The 21,034-nt window shown below is 39.1% G+C and overlaps 1 protein-coding gene across 12 annotated transcripts in view; it reads right to left on the bottom strand.

The window, feature by feature from the left end:
* Positions 1-21,034, bottom strand: part of CTNND2 (catenin delta 2) — a 937,699-nt gene that overhangs the window by 189,054 nt on the left and 727,611 nt on the right. The gene's annotated exons all lie outside the window — the stretch shown is intronic.

Below are 21,034 nucleotides of genomic sequence, written 5' to 3'. Positions count from 1 at the left end.
TTATGAGAAGCCGGCATCAGGTCAGATGACAACTGGCTCAACAAACAATTTAAACTGTGGTCCCTTGTGACAGTTTTGTCGGCTTTTCTCTGAAAGCAATGCTCATGGAGGACCTACAGAATATTCCTCCTTAAATAATGACAAAGGGAGCAGTGGGAAGAAGAGGGCATGTCCACAATGAACAGAATGTCACAGTAATTCATGCAGGCAGAGCAAAGCCAAATGTTAAGGACAAATAGAACATTTTAGGCTTATAAATATTTTTTTAAATTGAGACATTCTAGAAAAGGTCATAAGCACTGCATATATATTACAACATCACTTGAAAATGCTTTTAAATAATTGTTCTTTTTTGCTTAGAACAGTATACATAAAGAGAAAAAGGAACAGAGAATAACATCCTATTTTTCTTTGAAAGAAGGCCTGTATACGTCCTCAACCTAAGCAGGTACCACCACTGCAGATATTGGAAATAAAATATTATAGTTGTCTTTAGAAATAGAACTTCTAGATCATGTGTTTAATAAGCTTTCAATACATTTTAATGAAATGAGATTTCGTTCCATCTACTGTGTTCTGAATAGAACAAACAGAACATATTTATTTCCAAAATTTGTTTTATTGGTTCCTTGCATTGCACATGTTGAACTATCCAAGGACATTAATAATACAAATCTGGCTGTTAATAACTAAGTAAGTGACCATAAAAATAAAGTGACTATAAAGTTCAATAAAACAAACTCAATTGTCTTTAGAAATAACATTTACTGGAAATTTTATTTAAGTGAATGCAAAGGAAACAAAATGATTTAGTGCCTGGCAGGCATAAAACCGTCCTTCAGTACAAGGGGTTAACTTCAAGGAAATCTAGTTTGTCTGTTTTTTTTTTTTATGAATAAAGTTTAATTGAAGCACAGCCATGTCTGCTCATTTCTAAATTTTTTACATCTGCTTTTGTCCTATAAAGGAAAAGTTGGGTATTAGTGACAGAGACTATGCAGCCCACAAACCGTAAACAACTTACCAACTAGCCCCTTACAGAAAAATGTTGCTCACCCTTGCTTTAGTAAAGGTGACCATTTTCTATGCACTTCTGTTTGTGCTTGTGTTGCCGTCAGTATCATACATCGAGCACATAAAAAATCCTCAATGGTACACAGAAGGTGCTCAGCATATATTCTGATTTGGACTGAGTTGAAATACTAGGAATATTAACACATACATTTATTTCTTTTTAAATAAAATACAAAGCTGCTTATTCATCCATTGAGAGATATTTTACCAAATTTTGGTAATCTAAATAATCAAAATGACTTCCTTTATTTCCAGCTTCGCAAAAATGTTCTGTTTAGAGTAAAATAATTGATTTTATAGTTTCTAACAGTATATTAAAAAAATTAGTATCTATCATAGTATTTAAGAATAACTTTCAGGAATATCACATTAAGGCATTTGTGACTGCTCTTCTAAGTACACAATGCAAAAATACAGGAACAAAATGTGCATTTTTTTCATTCCCAAATCCAGACGTAAAATATCAATGCCTAAAAATTGAGGCTTGTATTTGTTTTAAAATATGGATGACATCTTTTGCTGTACAGTATATTTCCTTTAAAATCTAATTAGCAGCCTGGGCGTGAAGGCTCATGCTTGTAAGCCCAGCACTTTGGGAGGCTGCGGTGGGTGGATCATAAGGTCAAGAGTTTGAGACAAGCCTGGCCAACATGATGAAGCCCCATCTCTACTAAAAATACAAAAATTAGCTGGGCATAGTGGCAGGTGCCTGTAATCCCAGCTACATGGGAGGTTGGGGCAAGAGAATCGCTTGAACCCGGGAGGCAGAGGTTGCAGCATGCCACTGCACTCCAGCCTGGGTGACAGAGCAAGACTCCATCTTGGGTAAGCAAACAAACGAATAAAAATTAAGTAGCAAAAGAGAAAACTTTGCATTTTTACATGCAATGAATATAAGAGAATCTAAAGGCTTTCTAAGAGAATACAGCGATTTTTACTGTTTTCCTGCAAACAGAAAAGAGATAGGGAAAGGGAGGAAGGGAATCAAAGAAAACCTAAAGGCCAAATCTAATATCTGACAGAATGTGAAAGAACGGAAAGGCAGATGCAGTCTAAAATGTCTCTTTACAGGCTGTTCTATCTCCTTCACCTTTCCCATTAATTCATTAATCAGTGTAACCTAATTCAGAATTATGCACAAACAGAGGTTCACATTCATTCCACCTTTCCAGGCTGTCTCCATCTGCGAGTCACACTGCAATGAACTGATTGCAGTACTTGATCCGTATCTCTGAACCTTCTCTCTTAATTTATAACTGCAGTAGACAATGCTTCCTGAACTTATTACAACTGCAATGAATCTCCATCGAACAACTTTATCACCTCTGGATGAAGACTTGGCAAAGTGGATTTAATGTGGCAGATTTTCTTGAGGGGAAATTCAGCAAACTAGCAGCAGGGGGGTCCTTAAAATTTTGAGGTAGATTATCTGGACATTGGACAGGTTTAAGCATAGAAGCAGCAGTTTCTGGAGACAATTGAGATGAAGATTTACATCATCTGGCAGGAGTAAAAAGTGGGAAACAACTGGGAATTCCACATCTTTCCTGCTACACACACACACGCACGCACATGCACACGCACATGCACACACACACACCCCCATTAGTCTTGACTGATGGGAGAGAGATTAGTGGAGAGAATCAGACATATCTAGGCATCCTTTGAACAAACGGAAAATAAATGTTTTGCTCAAACTTTTACTTCACTCTCCCTCCCCTTTTCCATAGTGGTCTAAGATATGTCCACAAATTCTTGGATGTTTCCTTCAAATGGTGGAACTTAGTCCTTCTCTCCATGAATCAGGATTAGACTTAGTGACTCATTTGTGACCAATGAAATATGGTGGAAGTGAGCGTGACTTGAGACTAGGTCATTGAAAAGGTACTGCGGCTCCCTCCAAGCTCTCTCTTGGATTGTTATTTGAGGGGAAGCCAACTGTCGTGCCATGATGACCCTTGAGCAAACTTACAGAGAGACCAGCATGGCAAAGAACCAGGACTTTCAGCCAAAATTTTGGAAGTGGATTTTCCAGCCCCAACCAAGCCTTTGGATGACCACAACCTCCCGAGAGATGCTGAGCCAGGACCGCCCGAATCTGTGGCTCCTTCTTGCCCTCCTCACACTTAGACAGTGGGTGACACATATGTTAGTTGTTTTAAGTTGCTAAATTTTGGAGTAATTTGTTATGCAGCAACAGACAACATACCTTTCCTTTCCTACCAGGCTCCCACTCTCTCTCTCTCTGTTGCTTTCTTCTCTGGTTCACCTTCCTCTCCCTTTGCCTTTCTACAACGGATGGGCTCATTTTTCCCTCTTGCCTCCCTATGACACTTTAATTCTACTTACTCCTCTCTCACCTAAATCCACTTGTTCGCTTACTCCTTCCAAATTCCAGTGTGAGAGTATACAAGCTACAGCAAGGATGATCCAGCTACACTTTGCAACTAAATTTAAAATGCATTTTAAGTGATTAATATTGATTTTTAAAAAATGTATCATTCTTCGTGTTTGCAATTCAATAATTGATCAAATCCTTTCCTTTGGAATAATTCTGCTCTTATTTCCAATTGCCACTTTTAAAAAATCACCACATAGGGGCTTGAAAAACACAACTTAATTCTCTGACAGGTTCTGGAGGCCTAGAGTCTGACATGGGCTGGCAGGTCTGGGTCCTTCCAAAGGATCCCAGGGAAGATGTGTTTCCTCATAATTTCAAGCTCCTGGGGATTGCTTCGAATTCCTTAGCTTGAGATCTTACATCTCTCTGACTTTGGCTTCCATCATCATATCTCCTTCCTCACGCTGACCCTCCCTCCTCCCTCTCATAAAGGCACTTCTGATCACATGGAACCCATTTGGATAGAATCTCCCCATCTGAAGCCCACCTACCTGAATCCTACCTGCAAAGTCCCTTTCACCATGAAAGGTAACACTTACAGGCTCTGGGAATTAAGATGTGGGCTTTTGTTTTGGAGGGTAGGGGCATTATTCAGTCTACTACAAATCCCCTCAAAAAGTAACCTGTTATGCTTAAAAGAAAATTAAACTTATGGAAGCCTCATGATCAGGCCTTTCTCTAAATCTCTCCATTCATCTTGAGTCAGATTCATTCATTCATTTGTCCATTCCATAATATTAAGGACCTACTACATGAACAGTTCTGTTTGATGCAGAGTGGAGACATCTGTGAAGAAAACAAACGAACAAAAAGTCCCTGTGCTTGTGGCCTAGGTATCATAGAGCTCTTGTCGCTATGTTTCAGCCGTAATGGCCTGTTACTTCTGGGACACACAAGCGCCTTTGTGTCCTAGATCCCTGGACTTGCTGCTGTCTCATTCTGGAAGATTCTTTCCTAGATCTTTTCATGGCGAATCCTTCTTCCATTCACATCACCTTACATGTGCTAAACTCAGAGAGGCTTTCCTGGATCAGTCTAATCCACCTTCCCAGACGCCTGCTGTCAGATCTCCTATTTAATTTCAGCAGAAACCTCATCGCTAACTCCTTCTGTCATTTGCTCACCCATTCCATCCTCCAACAAGGTCCCAGGCATGAAATGAAAGCAGACACTTGCCTGAGTGCCCATCATATGTGAAACACACGGAGCTACAGAATCCCTGGCATACAGAATATGCCCTGAGACACATGAGTATTCACCAAACAGGTACTAAAGAAAAATAAAAAATAACAGTTGGATGGTATGATCTTATAGGATTCCCTGGGCTCTAAGCATCAAACATTCTTTAAGTATTATAGTGCTAGCAAAATGATGCCAGGCTGAGAACAAATAAAACAGCAAATGCAAGATGTAATTTCAGAAATAATAAATCCAAATGAATAGAAAAATGTTATGTAAATGGGATTATTTACTTTGAATCTACAGAAATTCTACTTTTAACTATAGAGAAAAATTTATATCACTGAAAAATGTTAATCTGTTTTGTATTAAAAGGCTTATCTCTGGTGCTTCATTTGGGTAGTTTTCTTACATGAACTCCCTGATAATTCTAAATTAACCCAAGTAATACTAAAATTTCAATTTGAAGAAAAACTACAAAATGGATTGAATGTATGCCGATTTTCAGCATCCATAACAAATTACCCTGTTTGTTTCTATCTGAGGATAATATAAAAAATGGTTTACTATTTTGGTTAATGGTCACTAGAAAATATTAATTTTCCTGATGAAAATATGCTAATTCCTTCCAGATTACAATCTGTAATAAATTTGTTTTATTAGCATTTTTCTTTTATTATTTCCATCCAATAGCTATCCTTTATCAGTGTAAAATTATTGCTTTTCCAAATATAATTTTGACAGTAAATTTAATTGAGAAGACATTTACATACACTAAAGATATTTAAAATACAGTTTATTTTTATTTCAGGCAGAGAATGGCTCTCTTTCTTGATATTATCCATATTCATGAGCAATGATTGATTTAATAAAAATTCCTTAATAAAACCTTAATTATTTTCATTTGCTCCTTTATAATGCTTTAATGGAGGGTAATTGTAGCTTCTTTCTACTGAAAGAGATGAAGACTATCTTGGTTAAAAATAAAAATCCATATGAACAAAAAGCATGTTTTAATGAAAGCAGTTTTAAATGATGGTGAAATCAAACACTGCGTAATGGCTCTGCAGGACTTCACTACAACCCCCTGGCTGGCTCTCGGCTCTTTGTTTTCAATCTTTAGGTAAAACAGATACCTAAAAGATCTGTTTTAGGTAAAACAGATCTCCTCATGTGGGTCAGGCTCAAACCAAGCCCACAGGAAAGTGGGGCTTCATTCATTTTAAATAAATGTTTACAAAAATGTATTTAAAATAAATTAGTGAATTAAGCATCTACTTCATGTATTTACGAGGATTTATTTTAAAAAAATTTGTCATTTATTCTGGGAGTGATAGCTTTTGTACCTGGGGAGAGGGGAAGGAAAGAGAAGACTGGGGATAATAAATTTCATCTTTTTAAAAAAAAATAGTTAGGCCTGGTTGAGGGTGGGAGTAGGGGTGGTGGGGGGATAAAGGGGTCCTCACCACTAACACCTCCACCCCTTCCCATTCACACCTTGAGTCCCTAGTGTGTGGAGGTTGAATGATTAAAATATAGAGGCCCGGGATGTCCTGAATTGCTCATGTACTACTGTGTGTGTGCATTTGCTGTACAAACGAGTATTTGAATGCATATAAACTCTCCACATGTCCCTGAGAAGCAGCGACCCTCAGGAACGGCTGCTAATTGAGATCATTTTGAGAGTCCTTCTAGATGGCAAAGATTCACATACCATACTCACTGAATGCTTTTACAAGATGAAAGCCTTTCTCTTGAGTCGATGTTAGCTAGAGTTTACCAAATGTTGCTATAATAACAGCTCCTTAGGCCAAGGTTTCTTGTAGGAGTCCCAGGGGTTTGTTGACCAGAACAAATGACCTCTACGTTTTCCTCCTTAATATTCCAGAGGAGGAAACTACTGTGGCCTTTGCAGTGGGGATTACGTGAAGGTTGATCCTTTTAGAATTTCAACAGGCCAAATCATCATTCTAGGTTGAGACTCACAGAGCCAGAGATGGGAAGAAAGGGCATCTAAAGCTGAGAGGCGTGGGAGGTGAAGAGGAAGAATTGGAATGCCATAGTCCATAATTATAAACGATCATTCTACAATTTCCATATAATGCTTCAGGTCCAAATACAGAATTTTTAAAAAGATAATCACTTAAATGCAAATTCTAAGAATTAAGTAGAATTATTCTCACTCATTTTCAAAATACATACAAAATTTATTTAGCTCCAGAATGGATGAAGAATGAGTTGTCCTTGACATTTGAAAGTAATTCAGATCTTGGCTATTGCATACAAGGCAAATTCTGGCTTAAACTGACTAAATCTACCTGGGTTTTCATGCAATGTTTTATATCTGCAGCTTCAAAAACAACTTTGTTACAAGACACAGCCATCGATACTAAGGTACTGTCTCATTGTAAGCCAGAACTGACCCTGGCAACATTCTGATGCTCAAATGTTATAACCAGCAGCATATATTAAAAGTTTAGATCAAATTGATAAACACTGAGATGACATGAAGCCAGAAGTCATTCACCTTTTTTTCTTTTTTGTATACAGAGTCTCACTCTATTGCCCAGATAAGAGCGCGGTGACGTGATCCTGGCTCACTGCAGCTTCAACCCTCCTGGGCTCAAGCGATCCTCCCACCTCCTTCACTTGAATAGTTGGGGCTTCATACATGTGCCACCATACCTGCCTTTTTTTTTTTTTTTTTTTTTTTTGTAGAGACAAGGTCTCACCATGTTGTCCAGATTGGTCTAGAACTCCTGGACTCAAGTGATCCTCCTGCCTTAGCCTCCCAAAGTGCTGGGATTACAGGCAGGAGCCACTATGCCTGGCTCTCACCTAAATTTTTGATTAGTTTAAAAAATAATCTTCACTTTTGTTTTCAGAGCCTGAATTAATTTTATTTAAAATTACGTAATGTTACAGACAAAAGACTATAATTCACTTATTTTTTAAAAATAAAATAAATAATAAAAACTCACATGTGTCTATGATCTCTTTTCATTTTAAAATGGAGTATGCATATCCTAGTTTCCTTAGAATTCTTCTATTATATGTTTACCAAAAGGCACAACAGATCAGACTCGATTCATGGACAATGCTGTTTGTCCCACACTGGATGCCTTTCTGCTAGTGGCAATGCAGCTACTACTATAAGAAGGGAAAAGCTCTTCGCATGGCAATTTTTAAAAGTAATTATAATTGAAAATAATTTATATGTCAATGTCTGGTAGTGGCTATCTGTGAAAGTCATGGGTTCATCTCTGATCACAGCATTTTATAAATGAAACATAAAATTTCATATTTCTCGATCCCCAAGAGATCAACAGTTAGGAATACAAAATTAGGTTTGTTTAGAACTATAGCCTTCCTCAGCGACCTTGGGTGTGCCAGAACTTTGAAAAAATGTCACCAAAGCACCGAGGCTGAGTTGTATCATCTTTGGAAAGTGGTCCTGGAACTCTTTTCCTAAAATTTACCATAGTTAAAGATTATACTCTTTTTTAAAAAATGTATTTTATTGCATTTTAGGTTTGGGGTACATGTGAAGAACATGCAGGATTGTTGCATAGGTACACACATGGCAGTGTGGTTTGCTGCCTTCCTCCCCATCACCTGTATCTGGCATTTCTCCCCATGTTATCCCTCCCCAACCCCCCACCCCCTGCTGTCCCTCCCCTAGTTCCCCCCAACAGACCCCAGTGTGTGATGCTCCCCTCCCTGTGTCCATGTGTTCTCTTGTTCAACACTATACTCTTTTATCTGACAGCTCTCATGTTCTTCTATGTGTTGATAAAATGATTTCTCATGCTTTATTATGTTTCTTGGTAGCTTTGTGCTCCAAATTACATATATTAAATAAAGTAACTTAAGTTTGACTTTACAACAAACGGCATAATGAGGAAGAGGAGAGAGAGAGAATGTATGTGTGTGAGAGAGAGACACAGAGAGAGATTTAAAGACAAAATAACCCTACGATCTGATTTTAAAAAAGTAAGTGCAAGAGGTGAAATCAATGGAATTTTTGGCCCTGGGTTAAGCAGTACTGGGACAGATATATTTTCCTACCCCTGTGTTAAATCATGCTGAGATTGATAAAAAATAATTTAAGTGCTTGCTCTAGGAAAAACTTGCCTGTGAAAGTTTAGGTTGTGAACTAGAGAGCTGGCTTATCAGGAGTAATAGTTTGCTTATCATGACCATTTCAAGACCATCCCCTCACTATGCTATTAGTCAAAACTCTGCCCAACCCAATGGTTCCCCATCTTGCAATACCCACCTTAAAATCTCCCAGTCAAGGACCTACAGCCTTATAAATACCCTGCCTTCCTTTTCCCTTTCGACACTAAGACTCTTTCAAGGGAGCATTTCAGAGCCACGGCAGTGAGGGAGAATACTTACTGCAGTAAATCTAACAAACTCAGCTTTGCTGATCAATGGGTTTTTATGGCAGTCTTCAAGGGAGCTGACAGTTGACAAACCATATAAATTACTGAAAATGGGCGGATGGCTAATGTCATCTTTGGTAAACATAGAGTCTGGCAAATTTTTGAATATTCAAGGGATCCATTAACCATAAAGTCATCACCTTATCTCCATGCATGGAACAAAGGGTATTGAGCTGTTTACAGTTCCATTAAGTACCATAACCCAGAAGTTACACAGCCAGAACACATCTTGGCAAGGCCCCAACTGCCATTCCAAACTCTCTGGGTCTCCAGTGAGCAGGCATATACAACCTCTTTCAAAGACAGAGATTGATATTGCCTTGGGGGTTTCTTTTTTATGCTATAGGTAGCACATCTACCCTCGAGGTTCTGTTGATGCCAAAATAAAGGCTCTAATTGAATTCGTGGGAGCTTGCTTACCCAGGAATCCCTGGGTTGAAGACACTGTCCTAAACTGGGGCCACTTTAAAGAGCTCCCTTGGGTCCTATGTCTTTAAAGAAAAGCAACACTGATGAAGATATGGTGTCAGAATAAAAAGAGTGACAGCTTTTTCACAGAGCATCACTGAACTACACGTCCAAAATAAGATCATACTGAAAAAAAAAAAAACCACAACACAAATCGTAGCCAAAAATATCTAACATCTTTGAGTTCTTGTCATGCACTAGGGTTTTGTTAATCACCTTGCACGTATTAACTCATGTAACCCTTCAATGAAGTCCATTTTACAGATGAGGAAACTAAGACATAGAGAAGTTGAGTTACTGACAAACTCGTTCAACTTCTGGGGAAAATGAAGGTCAGATAAGAGTCTGACTGTGATGCATATGAACAATCAGACAAATGTCAGACACAAAAATGTGCTACTTGAAATTGGAGGGAAGCGATGTGGTGTGCTATCCTTTGAAGCAGAATACTTGAACACAAGAGAATGCTCTGCTTTTCATCTTTTGCCAGTTCCCTTTTAGCCCCAGGTAATGTAGCTTGAGAAATTTAAAGAAGTCATTTGAGTTCACAGAAGGAAGAACATTCTGTTTTATAAGTTTTTAATTGACAGACAAAGTTGTATGTATGTATCTTTATAAAACATGATATTTTGAAGTATATATACATTGTGTAATGATTAACCTTAGTTAATTAAGAAGAACTTTCAGCTTTGAAACTACTTTAAACTAATTTTTCTTGTAAGCATTTAATTCTGCTGACCTCTGCTTTAAAACACGTACACACACAGCTACAACCTTCTGTGTGAAGCAAGAGACAAACATCAGATTGAGATGAGCGGTAATTAGAAATCCCAATTGTTCATCTATTCACCACACTAATTAGATCTTTTTTTCAGTGAAATCAAAATTGACTGATACTGTATTGGTCCATTTTCATACTGCTATGAAGAAATGCCTGAGACTAGATAATTTGTAAAGAAACAGAGGTTTGATGGACTTACAGGTCCACTAGGCTGAAAATGCCTCACAGTCATGGCAGAAGATGAAGGAGGAGCAAAGAAATGTCTTACATGGTAGCAGGCAAGAGAACCATGTGCAGGGGAACTGCCTTTTATAAAACCATCAGCTCTTGGGAGACTTAGTCCCTATCACGAGAACGGCACAGGAAAAGCCTGCCCCCGTGATTCAATAATCTCCCACTGGGTCCCTCCCTTGACACATGGGGATTCTGGGAGCTACAATTCAACATGAGATTTGGGAGAGGACACAACTAAGCTATATGAGATACTGTTGCTGTATCATAATAATGCTAATGATGATCATAAGTCCTCACTTCCTAAGCCATTCCCACGTCACATGCACTATTTAATTCAATCCTGACCACAACCTTAGAAGAAGGGTACTGCTATTGGTTTCCTTTGCAGGTCCATAACTACAGATTAAAGTGGTTACAGAAATCTCCCATGGACAGGTAACAAACATGAGAGAGAGAGAGAGAGCTGGGGTATAAACACAGGCTCTCACACTTCCAATTATATTGCTTCTTTCAGACATTCTATTAAGAGGTTATTTTTCATGAAAAATATGCCATCAGTGGATAATAATATTAACACTCATCTATAACTTCTGCTGATCATGCTCAAATTTATATTTGAGTTTCACTTCTATAACTCTGAATGTGAACATTTATTACTGCATATTTTCCTCCAAACATCTTCCTTTCTTCCTTTTAGTTTTCCAGCAGATATTTTATGAATGCCTGTTGAGACAAGGCATTGCTAGGTACTCTAAGGAATATACAGTAAGTTAAAAAGAGTCCACTTGGGAAGATAAAATTACACTTGCCCAGGGAAAAATAAAGCCCACTTTATGGAGTTGTAGACACTAAAGCCCATCAACTGTCAGAGGTGTTGTGTCACGAAAATTCTGGCAGTGAAAAGTCACCATGGGAGGACATCACAGAAGGTTCTGTGGGAGAGGGAAGTCTTCGGCTGGCCCCTGATGTATGAGCAGAAGTAGCCACAATGAGAGAAAACATTCAGGTATCAAGAAAAAGGGAGCCAAGGCTTACAGATAAGAAAGGGTGATGGATAATAATCTTAATGACTATGGGCCTAATTGTATAGGAGATGTTACCTAAAACATTGAGTAAAAAAAAATATATTTTTAACAACAAAATGATATTTACATTTGGACAACTGTAGTCTTACCCTAGAATAGTACTAGATCAGTGGAAAAGTAATTAAAAATCATGACAAAAATGGCAATTACTTTTGCACTACAATATTTCTCATCTAATCCACCTAAGGGGCATTAAGAAAGATACGTATGCACTGGCTTCATCTCTGGAAAATCTGGAAGTCTGGAAAGTGATCTGGCGTGGGTCCTGCCACCTAAGATTTGTTTTTTACAGTAGCCAGAATGAGGGACCATGGGGACTGGGAGTTGTTTTATCTTAGTCCTGGTGACTTTAACTGACTTCGCCAACATCAGCTTCCTCCACTGACTTCCTTCTGTGAAACAGGGAAAAAACTCTAAGTTACGATTATAGGAAAGTTATTACTGAGTTTTATACATGAGATCTTCATGCTTTAGCATCATCATGACTGAACAACTTCATTCATTTATTTATTTGTTCATTCATCTCATTATCCATCCATTCAGTTGACAGAATATTCTTTGGGACTAGAAATGTTTCAACCCTCAGAGCAAGCAAACCACTGAAGAATTCAGTCTCACAAACATTCAGCAATTTTGGATCAGTTCCTCTGCAGAGCTGGGAAGACAATGACAGGAAAATGAAAGAAGTGGTCTCAAGCCTCAAGGAGCTTCAGTGGATGATAGAGACTAAAACAAGAAAGCAAACACATGTGGTATGTGCTTAAGGATGGAGACTGGAGAGGAAATACAAAGGTTGATGTGCAGAGAAGATGCAGGGTGGAGCTACTTGGCACTACCAAGATCAGGACCAAGACCAGGATTTCACAAAGCTCATAAAATCCATTAGGCAGAGAGAATGTCCTTCTTGGAAATAAAAGGAAGGTCTGTGTGGAGAGACACTGCTGGAGTATGTGTGATGGACACTGAATTCACTCCCTGTGCATGTAGCTAGGTTTTCAGCAAGGACTATAGGTGGGACATAGGGGGACATAGGTGGGACCTATGTGGAACACAGGTATTGCACGTTTGGACCTAAGGGAAATCACTGTGCTTCTGTTTCTTAGAGTTTGGGTGGGGAAACAGATGTTCAATGATCAAATTCAAGGCATTTGATTTTCAGCTTCCTACTAGCTCCGTATCTACCATGCTGTAATGTCTGGCACTGCCTACAGTCAGGACTCACATTGCCGTTATAAAAAAAGTCAACTCTGCCCACCTGCGGAAACTCCCGCGCACCTGTCCCCTCTGACTTGTAGCCAACCACAAGGGATTGGCCAGTGGAAGAATAAGTAGGCAGTCAGAGGGCATGAGGAGACAGAGAACTGGTGCTATGCCCACTCCTCTGTGGTGCCCCTGGGGCTAGGAAGCCTTATGGCTAGAGCAGCCTCTCTTCATGGCTCCCAATCTTCCCGAGTTCCGGAGACCGTGTTTGCTTCCACCACTTCCCACCACTGAGTCACCAGCTGCTCACCACCCCTAGATCAGTATACCAGCCCTGCCCACTCCTTGGAAGAGTCCCTGCATCGGATTCCGTAGAGAATCCCAGCCGAGTGCTCTTTTCATGTCCTGTAGGAACCTGGATGACAGCTGATGTGCAGGGGACCCCTTCTTAAAAGGGCCTCAGAAGACACTCTAAGAAGTTTCAATTTTATCCAACAAGTGCAGTGGGATGTCATTAACCAGGTAACTGTCATAACTGGGTTTTTGTGTTTGTTTTATAATGCTTCATTCCTTCTTGGTGGATCAATAACATTAAATAACAAAGTACAAGATACATTTCCAATTGGAGCTACAAGGTTAGGTTTTGAAAAATCTCTAATTAAAAATTAAGATGAAATTCTCATAACATACAGTTAATAACTTTCACGTGCACAATTCACTGTTGTTTAGCATGTTCCCAGTGACGTGTGGCCATCGTTTCTACCTACTGCCCTAACATCTCTGTCATCCCAAAAGGATGGTTGGTTTTTACACACCATTCTGGAGGCAAGCAGAGAGAACAGGCTGAAGTGTGGTGAAAAGAATTGGGAAGGCAAGCTAGGAGGCCACTTTAGAACCCCAAGAGAGAAATGGCCAGCAGAGATGGCCGTGGCCAAGTCTGAGACACAATTCAGATGTAACACTGTCTGGCTGGCAGCTCGACTGGATGTGGGGCTGCAGGGAGGTGGAGACGTTCTGACTTTGAGCACAGAGGTGAGAAAGACTAGAGGAGGAAGAGGTCTGGCGGGAAGTTTTGGGCTCCACTTTGGGATGTGTTAAGTTCGAGAAGCCAAATTAGACATCACTATCAAGAGGCAGCTGGGTGCATGCATGAGCACAGCACCAAGGTAGAAATGTAGAACCCTCAGTATTTAAATGGTATTTAAAGCCACAGGCCTGGATGAAGTCACAGAATTAAAGAAATAAAGGGTTCAAATAAAGAACCAGCAGCCCAGGGCTGGTCCTAAGCACGCCTGCATTGAAGAGTCTGATAGTGAAGGTAGTTTGGCATAAAGAAGAACGAGCAGTGTAAAAAACGTAATTGCACAAACTGTTCATCTCGGGATGGTTTGCTACTCTTGAATGTCAGTGGACACCTTCTTTTGTTAGTTGCTGATTTATTTTTTTAAATATTGCAAGTAATTTGAAAGCTTTTCTCTTTATATCGTGCATACTTGTAAAAAAAGAACTAAGCTGCAGTTCTCATTTAAAAACATCTATTTCAGGGTTATCAGAGGGTTGATTGAGAACAAATAAAAATGCATTAGGCAGTTGATCACGATGGCACGTATTCCGTGATTATACACTGGAACACATAACAGGAGGGAATATAATCACTTATTTTAGGAATTTCCTGAGTCAAAGAAGGAGCGACATAAGCAGAGCGTGGCAAAGCAGGCACAACAGTGCAGCCTCTATTGTGATTGGAATGTGAAGTGTAATAGGATCTTCAGGAAACAATTTAGGAAAAGTGACAATCTTGCTTATTTAAATGCTATGTGACATTCGGAACTACTCCTTCAGGTAAAATTACAAGACTGATAAAATGGCTTTTCAAGATATTGTTGAATAGGCTGAACACATGTAATGCATTTATCTCTTTACTAATCTAACCCTTAGGTTAATATAAAACTACCTTGTTTCCTGAGCATTGAAGGTGACCTTCCTGAGTTGACATGCCAAAACTTTGGAATTTCTATGCTTGTCTATTTCAAACCAAATTTTAGATTGCTTCTATTTTTTTTTTTGACATAGTAATTTCTCTGTATGGATATATACAGTATACGATAAATGCTATTTTACATTACAATTAATCTTTATCAAATCTTAGGTTCAAAAAAGTGCATGTTTTTGGTATATGTTTTCAAGTTTTCTAAGATTAAAACAATGGTATTATTTTCTCTGATTATAAAATGCACATGGTAACATTAAAATCTTCAGTGTATTAAAAAGGGATAAAGAATAAAGTAAGAAAAAAAATCCACCCAGAGATCATGAGATCTGGGAGACATGCTCTTGTTTACGGATCTGTTCTTACATACTCACGTGTCACTTGACAGAAATAGAATCCCAGCACACACGCGGTTTGTTGACTTGCTTTTTGCATTCAGCACACGTTATGGATATCTTTTGATATCAACATCTAGCCACATCTTAATTTTTAATGCCTGGTAATGTTCTATTTGATGGTCCATTTTTATCTAATTGTGTATTGATGGACATTTAAGTTGTTTCCTTTTTCTTTTTTTTTTTTGCTGACATTGGCTCTTACCATGTACTAGAGTGTTTTAAATGCTTTCCATATATTAACTCACCTGCTTTAAAGATGTTTCTTAATAGTCTCTCAATATAAATTCCTAAAACTTGGATTGCTGGGTAAAGAGTCTACACATTTTAAATACTGAGGCACATTGCCAAAATGCTCTCCAGAAAGATCAGATCACCCTCTTGACACTGTCACCCAACGTGTGTGTTGCTGTCCCTCACCAACCTTGGCTGTCAGCAATCATTTTCATCTTTGGAGGTCTGCCAGCAGACATGCATCTCCTTCCCATGGGCATTCCTTTAAATTAAACTTCTTCTCATGAGCATATTAGCTGCTTGCATGTTGTATTTGAAATGCCAGCGCATATCTTTTGTTTTTATTTCCCAGTTGGGTCATACATGGGAATGCATAAGTAAAACTACTAAATGTTGCAGAGATGTAGAGATGCTAAAGAATCGAGAAGTTAGTAGAATCAATATCGATGCTCACAATCATATTCTTCCTGTCTTAACTTTTGTGACCCTTAGTGTATTGACACCTATATTTCTCTTTTCACGGTATCTTTTAATTCATTTGTTTTCTACAATGAATCCTATATTTAAAAATCCAAGGGACAAGTATCTTTTCTGTTTCCGCCTGATGTGATTCCTCCATCTTTTGTCTTGGTGAGAGCAAGCTTTAACAATTATAAACACAATGTATACAAAGGCTTTGGAAACGTGTCACCACCGGACACGTACAGTGTTGACAATGGACATTAACTTTCATACACTGTTTCCACGGCAAACTCCTGTCTCTGTTGCCAGTCAAAGGGTACAAAGCTCTAGCCATGCACTTACTAAGCATATCCATTTTACTATGTTTGTAGGTTGAGAGTGTAAGCATTGATATAGTTGAAAACAGGTTGAAATCCTTCATGGAGTGAGATCCTATCGATCTATCTAGAAATTTCTACCTCTTTCTCCAAACCACCTTAGTCTGTGAAGTCTGGTTTCCTTCTCCTAACTTACAATAATGGGAACTCAAGATCCAGCAAGATCTGAATTGGGCTCTACCACCATTACTGATTCATAATTTCTAGCTAAATATCCAACAATAACCTAACTGTACTTACCACCTCTGTTTATCTCAACTGGCTATTTATTCCAACTTATCATGCCATTGCACTCAGATTAATGTTCCTACCCTGCAGAAGGGATCCATGGCACTGCCCCACTCAACAACCGTTTGTCCCATCTTCCACAGATTTCACAACAGATGACATGATGACATAACAGCAACTAACAGACCAAGTTTGTAGGATTTGTTGACATGTTTTTCATATACGTTTCTTACACAAACTCTTACTAAGAGTAACGGTAATAACATTAAAATATAACCACTCTTCTGGGAGCTGAGCTAATGAGGTCCAGATACATAATCCTGTGATTGAATGTAATAAATACATGGAGTTTATAAACTCCTGTGAAGATGCATGAGTATTACATCTTTTACTTCACCTCAACAGTTCCCAACGCACTTAGATTCTCAGCAGGGACTATATAAGTTGATGTTAAGGCTCCAAGAACAGAGTGGCGTTTAGATATTCTGTGTTTTACCCTCAAGGGAAATCCTGGTGCTTTTGTTTCTAGGTATCTAGATAGGAAAACTGACTTTCAATTATGAAATTCAAGGCATTTGGTTTTCAGTTTCTTACTATGTATCTACAACATGGTGATACCTAACACTGTCTATAGAACACCCACTGTTGTTAAACAGAAAAAAAGAACAACAACAACAACAACAAAAAAAAAACAGTAAAAAATTATTGGCCTAATCAAGAATCTAAGGCACACCTTATTTGTAAGTGATTAACAGATGCTTTTACCTATCACCTCCTGGAGACTAAAACAACATTAAGGGGAAGTGAAATTTTGAGGGACATTATTTTTTTGGTCTTGTTCACAGATAATTAGATCTACAAAATACTCTCATTAAACTACATGGATCAAGTTAGATGGAAATTTATACCATCCACTTAAATTCTGAATAATATACTGCAAAAACAACTTTTGTCATTTTGTCAATAATTAGCTAGTAGTGCCATTTATTTCCTTGGGTGAATTATGATTTGTGAGGATAAAATAATATCACCAGATAAAAAGCATCCTCAATTCCATTGCAAGAAAACATGCATCGATTAATTTAAATACTATATCAAGTTATTTATACCAGAGAATGTATGTAAGATGATACTGATTGGTTCCTGGTAGCTATTGATATTCTGGCAGCAGTGTTGGTGAAGGCAAAGAAATAGAAAAGGAAGAGGTGAAGAAGACACAAAGTTGGCTTAGGATTCAAGCTGGTTTTACGTTGTTTAGGATGAAAATGAGATCTCTCAGTGCCCCTTGCTATGCCTGCAACAGTGTTCAGGTATTCTTCATAGACATGTTAACATACTGTCACCCATGACAACTGAAACATTAAGCAAGGTCTTACTATGAAATCAAAGACAAATGAGCATCAGTGAACACCAGTAGGTCCCCTGCTAACCTAAGCCCTTTTCTCAGTAGGTTAAAAGGAGAACACAACAGTGGTTATGAGTTGAGGAGTACTCCTGAGGCCCAGAGCATACAGCTCAATGAGGGGAACATTGAAATATAGTTTCCACCAAATTAATCCGAGAGGGATTTGTTGAAGTCCTATGATATGCTGGGTTGAACATCATGGAAACAAAGATGACTATGAAACTTCCCCTGCTCTTAAAGAACTTACAGGTCAATGTTGGTGTTAGAGAGACAGAAATGATACAACCTGAATGGAAAATCAAGCCATGTGAACCCTGGTGGGAGGAGTATGATTAACAATGCCTCATAATGGAAGATGATGCTAACAAAATGAAGCAAATGGTGGTTAAGAACGTCTGAGGAATTTGAGATGTAAGAAATCAGTAGAGCCTAGCAGAATTTTACTCTTTAAAAAGTATGTATATAATCGGAAATTTATGATATAAATATTTTTGTTAAAATTAATTAGACTCAGGGCACTCATAACATTTAATCATTTTAAGTTGGCAAAGAATGTAATGATGGTTATCAATTTAGTGTACAAGGAAGACATACACAATACATTATTCACCGTATATTGAAATTTAACTCTTAGAAAGACATTTGTCCTACTGATCTTTTTGAGACTATGGAACTACAATAGCTCATAGCTAGAAAACTCTTACTTAAAATTACCCCACTAAGATGACAGTGCATATATGTTACAACTGTTTCTTAATTATGAAGATAGTATGTTAAGCAATAAGTAGGTAATTTTTCATAGTTTGACTAAATTTTCTCAATTTCAGTTGCCTGCCTTCTCCTGGATGGACACATTTCAAGGCAAAACACATGGGCATTTATTCTTAAAGATAAAACACAGCACTGGACTATATTCCTAAAACAAGGTTACCATTTAAAATATGAACCATGCCTTTAAATATGCATGTTTATCTCAAACTTCTGACCTCAGGTGATCCACCCTTTTCGGCCTCCCAAAATGCTGAGATTATAGGTGTGAGCCACCATGCCTGGCCGAAATATACATATTTATCTGTACCTAACCTTGACATTCTATAATGTGTCCATTTTTAGTTCTTGTCACAAAGGAGCTAGGAGGTATGTTTGTTACAAGAGAAGTGGTTTTAAAAAATAATTTTCTGACCTCCACTTCTAAAAGTTAGTAAGTTTAAAGTCTGAGGACATACTGTCATCCCAATCCTCTTATAAAAGGCTTAAATTATTCCCAGAATAGGTAACCCTGGATATTATCTAATATTTTAAAAATATGTAATTGGCTTGGAGAAAGCAGGTATTTGTATTCCAAAATGATGCTGTGTAAACATGGAAGAACTTTTGGTCTGGTACTTATTGCATTAACCTTTTAATGTTTCCTTCTTATCCTAACATGGGGATGATAACAATGACACACTTTTTAATTGCTGGAAATAATAAACTAAGGGCTCTGCTTATTAAAGAATTAACTCAACAGCAATGACCTTCATTGAGGGATAGCTGAGGCTAGGGCACTAATTCTGTAATTAGGAATAAACGTAGGGTTGATATGGTTTGTTCTGTGTTCCCACCCAAATCTTACCTTGAATAGTAATCCCCATGTGTTGAGGGAGGGACCTGGTGGGAGGTGATTGGATCACGGAGGGGTGGTTTCCCCCATGCTGTTCTTGTGATAGTGAGTGAATTCTCATGAGATCTGATGGTTTTAAAGGGTGGCACTTGCCTCCCTGGCACAGGTAAGATGTGCCTTGCTTCCCCTTGGCCTTTGGCTTTGATTGTAAGTTTCCTGAGGCCTACCCTGCCAGGTAGAACTGTGAGTTAATTAAAGTTCTTTCCTTTGTAAATTACCCAGTCTCAGGAAGTTCTTTATAGCAGTGTGAAAACAGACTAAGGGTCATGCGGTCTTAAATGTAATATGTTATTTTGGAAGCAGAATCCTAGGTTAATATTTAAAGCATTTTAAAAAAGAAAGGTAACAGTGATTGGATGAGAGCTCACTTTTAAGTTTCACACACTGAAAGCACAAGCAAGGCTATATGCCTCACACATTGTAGAATCTCAGCGTTGTGGCGTCTGCAAGGGGATGGGCTCCTCTGCTCATGTCCCTGACCCCAAGGCAGGATGTAGGGTGAAGAAGGTCCTCACCTACCCTGTTGTTAACAGGCCTGTAACACTGATCCCTTTTCCATATTTGCCCTAGGGCTTAGCGGAACAACACTCTCTCGATCCTAATACCTCATAGAAAACAGTGAAAACGTGACCTGGCTCTTTAGAGAATCAAACTGAAATACATCACTTGAATGACGCCAATTGGCAACTCCTATAGAATTCCTATGTAGCAGGGATGCTGGCTCCCATTTGAGTTGATGCCTCTGTCCCCTCCAGAGTTCAGACAGGGCTCAGCACTCCCGGTTGCCTGAGGATGTGGAGCTGACAGAGTCTGCTAGCATGTGGGCCCAGAGGTTCTGGGGAAGAACCAAGCCCGTGCACTCGAGGTCTGGGATGTGTTTGGGCAGGTCAGGCAGGCCCGGAAGAGGCTGACTGGCAGGGCAGGAAAACCTCCTAGGAGGGAACTGATGTGAATGCAAACCAGTGCTTCCAGTGAGGAACTGCGTCTGCTAGAGCAGGATGGCACGGAGGGCTATGTGAAGGCCCAAACCGAGGAGCCCACGTGTGTGCATCTGGGTGGTGTATGTAATGTGTGTGTGTATGTGTGGGTGCGCATGTGTGCTGTGTGTGTGGTTTGTGGAGGGGATGTGTGCAGCATGTGGTGTGTGTGTGGAGGGGTTGTGTGCGTGGTATGTGTGTAGCGTGTGGTGTGTGTGTGGTGTGTGGGGGTGTGTGTTCTTGTGTATGGTGTGTGGAGGTGTGCGTGTAGGGTATGTGTGTGTGTAGTGTGTGTGTGGTGTGTGGGAGGTGTGGTCTGTGTGTGTAGTGTGTGTGGGGGGTGTGTGTGGGAGCAGGTTTATGGTGTGTGGGTGGTGTGGTCTGTGTGTGTGGTGTGTGTGTGGGGTATGTGTGTGTAGTGTGTGTGTGTGTG

This window comes from Saimiri boliviensis, chromosome 1 (genome assembly GCF_048565385.1).
Source record: "Saimiri boliviensis isolate mSaiBol1 chromosome 1, mSaiBol1.pri, whole genome shotgun sequence".
NCBI lineage: Eukaryota > Metazoa > Chordata > Mammalia > Primates > Cebidae > Saimiri > Saimiri boliviensis.
The sequence above is the reverse complement of the archived record's forward strand: the minus strand, read 5'-3'. Positions and strand labels throughout refer to the sequence as shown.